Source organism: Myotis brandtii, unplaced genomic scaffold (genome assembly GCF_000412655.1).
Source record: "Myotis brandtii unplaced genomic scaffold, ASM41265v1 scaffold123, whole genome shotgun sequence".
Taxonomy (NCBI): domain Eukaryota; kingdom Metazoa; phylum Chordata; class Mammalia; order Chiroptera; family Vespertilionidae; genus Myotis; species Myotis brandtii.
In genome coordinates this window covers 4865998-4877367 of record NW_005354291.1, presented here as the reverse complement: position 1 = coordinate 4877367, position 11370 = coordinate 4865998, and the positions used below count along the sequence as shown (strand labels likewise).

General features: G+C 38.3%; 1 protein-coding gene and 1 pseudogene across 4 annotated transcripts in view; one reads left to right on the top strand and one right to left on the bottom strand.

The window, feature by feature from the left end:
• Positions 1-11370, bottom strand: part of NKAIN2 (Na+/K+ transporting ATPase interacting 2) — an 805068-nt gene that overhangs the window by 116748 nt on the left and 676950 nt on the right. The window lies entirely within an intron of this gene.
• Positions 10998-11370, top strand: part of LOC102241281 — a 9302-nt pseudogene continuing 8929 nt past the window's right edge.

The window sequence follows — 11370 nt, the reverse complement described above, 5'->3', positions numbered from 1 at the left end:
GCTGATCGATGTTTCTCTCTCATCGATGTTTCTAACTCTCTATCCCTCTCCCTTCCTCTCTGTAAAAAAATCAATAAAATATATATAAAAAAATGTACTTTGGCTAATGAAGGCAGCGGTTGTCAAATTTCATTGTGCATCAGAATCACGTGCATCAGATTCCTGGGTCCCATCACAAAGTCTCTGGTTCAGAGGTCTGGGCGGGGCCTGAGAACTTGCATCTGTGATAAGTTCCCAGACGGTGCTGATGGTCCAGGTGCAGGGACCAGACTTTGAGAAGCCCAGTGCTAAGGGATCTCCACTACACGGAGTTAGGCTGCTGACTGCTACTTTATAGTTTAAAAAATGTAAAATCTTTTCAACAGATTCATGCAAACAAAATTTCAAGCAGAGACATAGTTCTTTTCTTATTGCCTGTGATGCTATCCGATTGCAGGTGTAACCAATTTTATGGAATTGGTCCATTCCTGAAACTTGAATCACTTTCCATCACTCAGGAAACAAACATTTAATTTAATACTCGAGAGAGGAAAATATTTTTATGGTATAAATGCTCACTCCTAATTTGTTAGGCTTTTATGTTTTTATTGTTTTGAAACTTACCCGTTTCTACCATGAACTCACCTGTAAAGAACCCATTCTCCTTTAAAATGCAGTGATTTTTACTGGGTTCCAGGGAGCCGAGACTGTCCCCAGCACCCTCAGAGTCCCACCCACACCAGCCAGGACCATCTGGGCTTCGCCATTGACTGCCAAGCCCTGGATCGGCTCCCTCGGCCGAGTGCTTTTCCCCACTTGCCGTGAATAAGAACAGCTGCCCCTTTCGTCTCTGCCTTTGAAGCTAGTGTGTAAGCTTGAGTGACCGAATCGAGTCTGGTGTTGCCTTTTCATGTGCTCAAAGCAGGAGGGGGACCCATTTGGTGTGTGCTCACTGCGCAGCCCCCACTGACTGCTCCCTATGGGGTCCCTGTCTCTGAACCCTTCACGTGGAATCTGCTTGGGTGATGCATGGCCCAACTCCCTTCTTCCAGTAAAGTCGATGCAAGAACAGTAGCTTCTCTGAGTGGAGGAGATAATGACATGTGGGCAGCACAGAAATGACAAAGCGATTCAAGTCTTGATAAAGAGATAATTTCGTTAAACACAGCCTATAGGGAGCACAGGGAGATGTAAAGAGGTCTCATTAAAAAGTCCCCTTTGGGCCCACATGGAAATATCTAGGCGTTTCAAGTCGCCCTCAGGAACAGGCGTTCCCCTTCTCTGTGTCTGCTTTGAAAGGGATGGGAGACTGCGAACCCTTTCTTCTGCTAATAGGATGTGACTGCCGTAGTGAATTAACACTTTCTACTTGTGGCTCATTCTCTTTCAATGAATGACACCGGTGCTATTACACCCGTCAAGTATTTACTTATGTTTGTTCCCAAATGTGTTTGAAGAAGAGGGTGGGAGGGAAATCAGGCCTGATCTTGATCGGAGAACAGTGTGTATTCTCTTTACTTAGAGGGTTGGAAATTTATCATGACATATGCTGGCTGCACAGTCAAAACTTATCAACACCCACAACTTTGGAAGCTCGACAGGATAGCTCTGTGGGAGCCGCTTCCTCGGCAGATGCTGGTTGGATACGTCAAGTGCAGGACCCGAGTGAAGCCCAGGGAATCCTTTTAGTTGGGCCTTCCACGTGTGCAGTGATTGGGAAATTTGCATTAATCTCGCCTCATAAAAATTTTAAGAAAAGCATTGTTCTATTCAGTTCATGGTCCTGATGGTCACAATTTTAAGTTAGAATATATATTACAGAACATTATTTACACTGGCCTTAAACTGTACCATATCAAGAAGCAAAATGTTATCCAAGTCAGCAAATCTAGTTTGTATTTTATCACAGGTATTGAGAGTATTTTTCTCTCTGGACTGCAGGGACTTTAAACATGATTCTGCATTCACAATTCTTCTTGAGACTTAGTACTGAGTCAACCTAATTATATCCTATGGTTATGAGTTCTTAAAATGATATTGGCCTCTGTTATAAGAACTTCATACCACATAATCAAAAAGTTGAAATTTCAGCTAATAAAAGATGTTTAATGTTTATGCTCCTAGTCAAACATTGGGACCTTTTTGTGGATCTACATCATAAACAAATTAAAACTGTGACCACTTTCAAGTGCATGGTGTCAGCACATCTTTCAAATAGTTTTCTTGAAGATTTCTGACTTGTGACTATAATGTTTTCCATCCTGCACAGGATCCTAGTCATTAAGTATCTGGCTCCTTAATGATACTAATCATCATAGCTCTCTGGCTCTTTAATGATTAGCTATTTCATAATAATTTGTTCTCTGAATCTGTGCACCATTCCATGTAGGCGTGTCACTGACTATATGTATTTATCGACACTGATTATGTATACGTATTTGGAACTTGAAGTAAATCTTAGCTTCCTTGAGGGAAATGCATATTACATTCTTTCCCAGTATTTGCTCTCCTCTTTACATTTCTCTGACATTTCTCCTGCCTTTCCTATGTCATTATCCACCTGTCTCTGTTCCTTTTTTTCACTAGTTTCTCTTTCCTGTAAGTTTGTCTGCTTCACTGGTGCTCACAATTCAAAGTCTGAATTTCAATGATCTCTGTAGCTTTCATTTCTATTTCTGGTTTCTCACCTGCTTATAGGTGAAGGTGCTTAGAAGGATAGAATTACAAGACACACAGAAGATTTTTCTCATATGTAAAAGAAACTAGAAAGATCCTAAATTATATCCAATTATAGATTTTCCAGGCATTCATTTTCTCTGTCCCCATATATCCCAATCTCCACTCTTTATTCCTACCAATTGCAACAGAGAACATACATGATGCATTTTCTTTGGCCAGATACAAAGTAATCAGAATGGAACAAGGACAACAAACTTACTCTCTTTGAAAACTGTATCATTCTATAGCAAGCATAAGCCAAAGGCCACAAAGATATTTACCTGAAAAAATACCAATACAATATTCCAAATGAGGTGTTATTTATTTTTTAAATAAAATCCCCCCCAAAGGAGTTAGAAGACAGTTAAGTGGCGTGACCTATATCAAACAAGATGATATTCTTAGTGTTTAGGTAGAAAGGATGAAAGGGGACCTTAATTAAAACTAATTTCTACTTCTTTATAGTTGGCCTTGAAAATAAATAAAGCTCTAGGTCATATTTCTTACAGTGTTAACAAAATGATACATAACTAGAATCAATACAAAGATTTGGAAAGAATGAAGGGCTGTGGACTAGGACCGGATTCTAGAATGGAATACTAAGAAGTCATAGAAGACAAAGAGTTCTTCAAAACATGGGAGAAAACATAAAGAATTAAAAATAAGAAAAGTAATAGTAAATTAAGAGAGTGATAAAATTAAAGTAGACATAAAATCCTAGCAAGCCAATCACAAAATAAAGAAAATTAGGGTGTTTTGAGGAACTTAGAGCACTATAAGTGTCTTGCATTATTCAGGACAATGTTAAACATACTTATTACATATATCTTTGGTAAGGATATAGGGCAGAATGCAGTGCTAACCACTAATAAAAGCAAAATAGAAAATATGACTTCCTAAGATTACAGAATAAAAATGAATTTAAAATTCAAGAAATCCAAAATAAGAAAGTTAAAAAAAAAACAGCAACAACAAAAAACACCTCAAAACAGATTACAAACTTAAACATATGATCGGAAACTATAAAACTCCTAAAAGAAAGCATAAGGGGAATACTTTATAACATTGATCTTGGAATGATTTCTTGGAAATGACACCAAAACACAGGCCACAAAAGCAAGTATAGACAAGCAGGGCTATACCCAATGAAAAAGCTTCTGCACAGCAAAGGAAATAATTAACGGAGTAAAAAAGCAATTTACATAATGAGAGAAAACATTTGCAAACCATATATCTAATAAGGAGTTATTTTCTAAAATACATGAGGAGTACCTACAACTTAATAGCAAAAAAAATGAGTAAAATATTGGAATAGACATTTCTTCAAAGAAGACATACAAATGACTAAGAGGAATATGAAAAAAAAGCTCAGTGTCACTAATCATTAAGGAACTAGAAATTTAAACCAGAGTAAGATATCACCTTCTAACTGTCAATGTGGCTATTATACAAATATAAATAAATCTTAAAAATAGAGTGTTGGTAAGGAGGTGGATAAATTGGAACCCTTGTGTTCTGTCACTGAAAATGTAAAATGGTACAGCCATAATGGAAAATAGTATGGAAGCTTCTTGAAAAATTAAAAATAGAACTACATAATCCAGAAATTCCACTGTTGCCTATTTACGCCAAAGAATTTAAAACAGGATTTCTAAAATATATTTGTCATTCTATGTTCACAACAGTCAAGAAGTGTAAAACAACACAAATGCCCACTGACAGATGCATGGATTAAGAAAATGCAGTATATATCTATAGTGGAATATTACTCAGCCTTCAAAGAAGATAATCCTTTCATATGTGACAACATAAATGAGCCGTTAGGACACTATGCTAAATGATATGGATAACGGTCACAGAAAGACAAATGCTGGTTGACTTCCCTTGTTTGAGGCACCTAGAACAGTCACATTCACGGAAGGAGAAAGAAGAAGGGTGTTGCCGCGGGCTTCGGGGAGGGAGAAATTGGAAGTCACTATTCTGCAGGTACTGACTTTCCATCCAGCAAGATGAAAGAGTTCCAAGATCTGCTGTACAACCATGTACATATAGCTAAAACATTGTGTTGTACAATTAAAAGGTTATGAAGAGGGTAGATTTCATGTTATGTGTTTTTACCACACACACACAAATGAGTGGATAGTATTGTTATGCCTATTGAAGGTGAGGAACCTGAGGCTTAGAGAAGATGCTGAACTTTTGTCTCTGTAGCCTTCACACACTGTTTCAATCATCTGAAAGGGTGAATCCTCTCCTTTGCCACCCACTTTCCTTTAGCCTTATTCACTGTCCAGTTATACCTACTTCACTCAGTCCTCTCGCTTATTCCACACTCACTAATGGACAGACTCACTCTTTTCTTTTAATATTTCCCAGAGAGTCCTGAAGAACATTTGGTAGACTATAATTAACCACTAAGGATCCAGCTAACAGACTCATTCTTTTGGAACATGATGCTCTGACTAAAGGTCCCCTTTTGTGTTTTAGTGACCTGCAGTTAAACAGCACTGTCCCATAGTCATAAAGTAGAAACTCAGTTGATTGACAAGAAATCAGAAACAGACATAACTTAGCAAAACCAAGTCTGGAAGCTTTTTTCCAGAAAATTTCTTTTAAAGTGTGATAAAAGGCGAAAGAGATGAAAGCAATTCTCACATTCAATACTCCTGGAGACTATTTTGGCAGGAATTTATTGTGTGCCCAATATTCAAGAAACCATCATCTTAATGATGAAAGTAAAAATAATGGAGGAAACTTGGTTTCCTGGCTCAAAAGATTTGATTTCCTTTATTAGCTGGAGCCATGCATCATTGCAGATTTGTAATTTCTTCATCGCACCTCTCTGAGTCTGAGAGCAATGAGGCACAAGAAAATGGTCAAAGAACTTTCCTCCTTCAGATTAAAAATCTAGGCAGTGATATGGGCATTAAGAAAGATTTCTAGTACATCTCTTAAATATTTAAACCATTCTTCTCTCTTTTAAAAAAGTGTTCATTGTCAAGGAAAAGCAAAATATTGTATGGTTCTTGGTGGCCAATCGAATATTAAAGGTAACTGTCCCTCTCTGTACTTAAAATGACCTCAATTTGTAACTACTTGAATGGCCTCGAGTCATCTATAATTTAATTATGCTTATCCCAGCTCACCTGGAAGAACTCAAAATGAAATGGTGGCATTGGTTTGTGAGGTCAGAATCAATAGCCATTAAGAGAATGAGATTTTTAAATCTAGGGGGAAAAACCAAGTACTTAAAATATCCCTCGGATCAGCCTCACAATTCTAGGTACTAGACAATACAGATATGGTGGATTTTATCCTGATGCATTACACTTATTTAGTGTCTGGAAAGGTAGGAGTTAATGCAAGAACTGATTTGTCAATCAGAGTAAGAGCTAAAAGTTCAGCTTTCAGAGTATTTTGGACTTGTGTGGCACATTTAGAGAGGCAGACAGACCCTGAAGCAGACCGGAATAGATGAAAGCTATAAGATAGGAGAAAATGCTATGTAAGCCAAGTATATGAGTTTCTCTAATCATGTCATTGGCATCATGTAAATGCCAGACACCATTTTATATGCAGCTTAGATCTAGCAGATGTTGGCATTTAAGTATAGGTTGCTATGAGAGAAAATTGCCCTTGAATGGAAAAGGAAGTTTATTGGTAGAGAAAAATGATTTTCTCAGTTAACAGTTATAACCCCAATAATAGAATTGTTTTCAATCAGAGGTTGTGGGGTGGGAAAGGAGGAGAGATCTAATGATACCTCAATTCCAGTCTGAAAGGAAATCAGCTTCCGTTTAAATTGCGGATGTGTGGGTTGTATACATAGAACCTTCTCCTCCCTCTCGTCTCAAACCTCAAGGCTTCATGTTAAATGGAACAAATCACATCCTTCGTGGTTCTGCTCTGTTTGGTACAGCTGCTTGCTGCAGGTGGTGCCCTAAAAATATAGTGTTTGTTTATTTTGCAATATAGCAGTCTGCAGAGTGGTACCTAACAGTGCAACAGCTCCCTTCTTTCTCTGTCAGTGAACTAAATGATGGAAGACTAAGACCTCCGCCAAACCCAGCAGGGAATGGCCCAAATGAGAGGCACAGGTAGTGCTTGAGGCTCAGCTCCCGACAAGTTCCATTTCCTTCGGATTCATGAGGCAAAGCTGACAAGCAGACTATCTGTCATCAGAGCCTCTGACTGGGTTTCAGCAAAGGCAAAGCCAAGCAACAAACTGCCTTTGTTGGGGGAATCATTATGTTTCTCTGGAGATACACATCTGTAAACACATGGGGTTAAAAGCAAAAAAGAACCCAAAATGGATCACGAAGAGAAAATAAAAGTGAAGATTAATCTCAGGTAAATGTTGATGCAGATCTATTTAAATAGAGCTTTCAATGATTTTTTTTTAAAAATTTCTAACTTAAATGATGTAATAATTTTCCAGCCAAACCCATAGGGCCCTCATTTGAAAGAGCTGTGGAATACAGCACAATAACTATGTGTGAAATTGTCTACACTATAGTTAAGATAATTATATACAAAATTATATTTTCATTATTATTATTCTAGACTTTTTCTCATTGAATGACGCTTTAAGAAAAACACTCCCCCAAATTGCAAGGTTTATATGAACTAATTGGTGCTGAGGGGGATCACTGATGATAATGAATCATGCCAATCAACCTTTGGTAAGGCATAACTTACTGTAAAAACCTTATTTAACTTCACTGAAATTGTGATAGATTATAACCTAATACATAAGTAAAATTTAACAGTTGGAAGAATTTTCTAGAGAAACCTTGACAAATATTGGCTTCTAGCCACCAAATAACTAACACTTCTCTAAGACTTAGTGTCTTAGAAATGCATTTGGATTATTTGTACGGGAGGAGAGATGGCACCAGAATAGTGAAGATGATTCATGATTTCAACCTTCAAAAATGGGAATGATGTTCTTCTTCAGAACAGCGGTGGAGAAAAGGACAGGCAGGCACAGGCCTGAGGAGGGGAGTAGTAAGCTCACCATCTGGTATGACAGGTGGACAGACACAGATAAATGGAATAAGGCAAAGTGAATTTAAAAGTTTAAAAAATAAATTTAAGGCTGATTCAAATGTGGGAAATAAAGAGTGGGAGAATGACCAGATTCTGAAGGAAACTGTTGAGTATTTTAAAGAAAGAGGAGGATTTAAATAGACTGAAGGCAGAGAGAGAGGAAGGAAGAGAGAGATAGGCAAGCTGACTTGCTCTTGAGAATGGTGACCTGCATTTACTGGCTGCAGTGGTGACCATATTGCACATGGTCAGAGCTGCAGATCCACCCTCACGAGTAGAGCTCCCTGCCCTTACTATCCATTACCTAGAATGTTTTTTTTCCCAAATAGTTACATGGCCCAGCTCTCATTATACTCAGAACTTGGCTCAAAAATTACGTATCAGAGTTGCCTTCCTTGACCACCCTCTGGTAGCTCTTTTATCTTGTCTTCCTTTATTCTGCAGTAGAGGAGTTCTGTGGGGCACAGTAGATAGATATAGGTATAGATGAGAGATATAGATGATATAGATATAGATATATCTTCTCATAAAAATTTACATTCTATGAGAGCAGGAAGAGGCTTTCAGCAAATACTTGTTTAGTGACTGGATGAATGCAAGCAGTTAAACAATAGGGAGAAATAAAATTGCTTTAAATTTTAATCTTTAGATTGAATCGATACAACCTTAAACTACTATTTAAAAACTGCAAACTTCCACCACTGGTAAGTGATGGTGTCTAACAGATTTAACTGAGTCACTGATTGTATTTTTAACTGAATGATTAGTTTGGCTTTGTTTCATTCCAATTTGGCCTCGCTCCCAGGAGCAGTAGGGCCGAGGAGAGCTCCTTGGCCTGCAATACAGAGCCCAATAGGTGATGAATTAAATAAGAAAAGGAAATTAACCTTCTTTTTGGGCTTGAATCTATGTGTTAATTCTATATAAGTGAAACATGTGTGCAAGGTTAATAACTGAAGGAAGGGTATGTTCTGCATACAGCTCAGTTTCATCTACAAGGAAGGAGATAGAATTTCAAGAACATGTAGAATGACTAGTCAACTGGGTTTGCTCAGGACTGTTAGTCACCCTAAATCCAGTTGCTAATGAAGCTGCTGAATGCACAAGAAGACAGCAATTCTGACCCATTACTTCCCATGCTATCCTGGCAGTAAGTTATGGGAAGCCTATCAGGTAGTCGTAATATTTTGTCAGAAGATAAATCCATTCCACTTTTGTGATATGGTTTCTCTAACTTAGTTCCTGATGAAGTACCACAGGGACCCTGAAGCTTTTAAGACATAAGTTTGTATCAAAGAAAGTGTGGGCACCACATGACTATCTCATTCCAATTCAGATCTCAGACTTGTAATTAAGTGGCCAAACATTTTCTCATTTGGTTTTGACCACTGCTTTATCATCTTTTCAGAATTCATCGTCCTTTTTTAAAAAAAATACATTTTTATTGATTTCAGAGAGGAAGGGAGAGGGGGAGAGAGAGAGATAGAAACATCAATGATGAGAAAGAATCATTGATTGGCTGCCTCCTGCACACCCGCTACTGGGGATTGAGTTCGCAACCTGGGCATGTGCCCTTGACCAGAAACGAACCCGGGACCCTATAGTCCACAGGCCAATGCTCTATCCACTGAATCGAACTGGCTAGGGCAGAATTCATCCTCCTTTAATAACATTTCTCTAATGTGTTAATTTGTAAGCAATACAGACTTTCCTAGATTTGTGAAATAAGCACACTGCTGAAATAAATCCATGAACAACTATTGAATCACTGATTTGGAACTTTCCCATATCTCACAGTATAATTTCTCTTAAAATTGATTTTCATTGTAACCTACATAGTATATTAGGACTAAATCAACCTAAATGTGGCATGTGACTAACAGGATGGCTAGGATGACATGAAATTACAGCAAATATTATTTGTAAAATATAGAAATTTAAAAGAGAAAATTTACCCACAACTTTATGATGAAGAAATCAATAAAGTATGGAAAAGGAATAAGAAAAGGAAAGATGAAAGACTGAAAGACATTGGATAGTGAGAGGTAAAAGTAATGCTTTGCATTTATAAAGTTGCTGATAAGAAGCAGATCAAATTTAAGAGGTGGAGAGACTGAAAATCAATAAGGAAAGTAGAGCAATGCAGACATTTCAGAATTAAAAAAAAGGGCATAAAGAAACTCAAAATATCCTTGGACCTATTTCAGTCCTTGACTTTGGAGTCATATTTGCAATTAGTATTAACCAAAATAATCATGTGACAAAGAGCTGACTCATTTAAGTATAATAAAATATAATATTGTATTCAGAGAAGTTCAGAGAAGGTTATAAGTGATAAACATATGAGGGTAAAATGATGTAGCCTTGACTCTCAGGGTTACTGCTTGAGAGGAATTTAAGAATGTGTGGGAATCAGGACAAAGATCAGAAGAATGAATGGCAGAGTCTGGACAAACACAGCCATGATGCCACACAGACAGGAATAGGCAAGAGAATAATGAGGACTAGGAATCATATACCGAGTTGTGTAGAAGAATGTGTGGGTTGAGAATAGTCGAGTTGAACATTCTATTCATAGGATTGGTACAAGCAAAAGGTACAGAAGGAATATTACAGATGGCTCTTCTTCTACTGTGTAAACACTATTTAGCTTAAGTATGTTTGCGCATACTGTTAGTCTTTTTCACTGAAGTATAACAAGCTAAACAATATATTATCCCTATATTATAGCTGTCATTATAAATCATCTTTACATCCTTCCTTTGAGAATGCCTTGTTATCATTTGAAAATGCTAACCCATTCTACCATTATTATAACTATCACTGTGTTTAGAAGTTCCTATAAAGAGAAAGTTGCCAACAAAGATTTATTTCTTAGGAAATGTTTTTATCATGGGTCTTCCGTTTCCTGGGAGCTGCAGAGGTGAAGGTGAGTGGGAAGTCCTGGCATTTTCAGAGCCAGAGGCCTACCTGAGCCACCAGTAGAAGGTGTCACGACTTAATAAGCAAGCTCTGCCCTAACCGGTTTGGCTCAGTGGATAGAACGTCGGCCTGCGGACTCAAGGGTCCCAGGTTCGATTCCGGTCAAGGGCATATACCTTGGTTGTGGGCACATCCCCAGTGGGGAGTGTGCAGGAGGCGGCTGATCGATGTTTCTCTCTCATTGATGTTTCTAACTCTCTATTCCTCTCCCTTCCTCTGTGTAAAAAATCAATAAAATATATTTAAAAAAAAATAAGCAAGCTCTGTGCCACCTGGAGTCGTGGTGCATCCACAGGGACAAATAGCAGTACTTAGCTTGCTTGATGAGAGCTTGGTTTGAAGACCATAGGAATGAAAAGGATATGATGAAGGCCACCCAGCTGCCAAGGGAGGCGGAGGATGAATTCTGGCCCCATCAACCATCCTTAGCCATTCATCTTCCCTGACTCTCCTGGGGGCGCCTCCTAAGAGAGATGTGAGTGCTACAAGGTCCCTGAGTGGTGCTTAGATGACTGGCATCCTTCTGAGAGGGCAATGATCCTGATTAGTTTGCCAAGAGACAGCACTGGAAGGAACTGCAGAGGGAGAGGTAGAGCTGGGAGCAAGAGGTTAAGCAGCAGCTCCAGAAGGAAACCCCCCTCC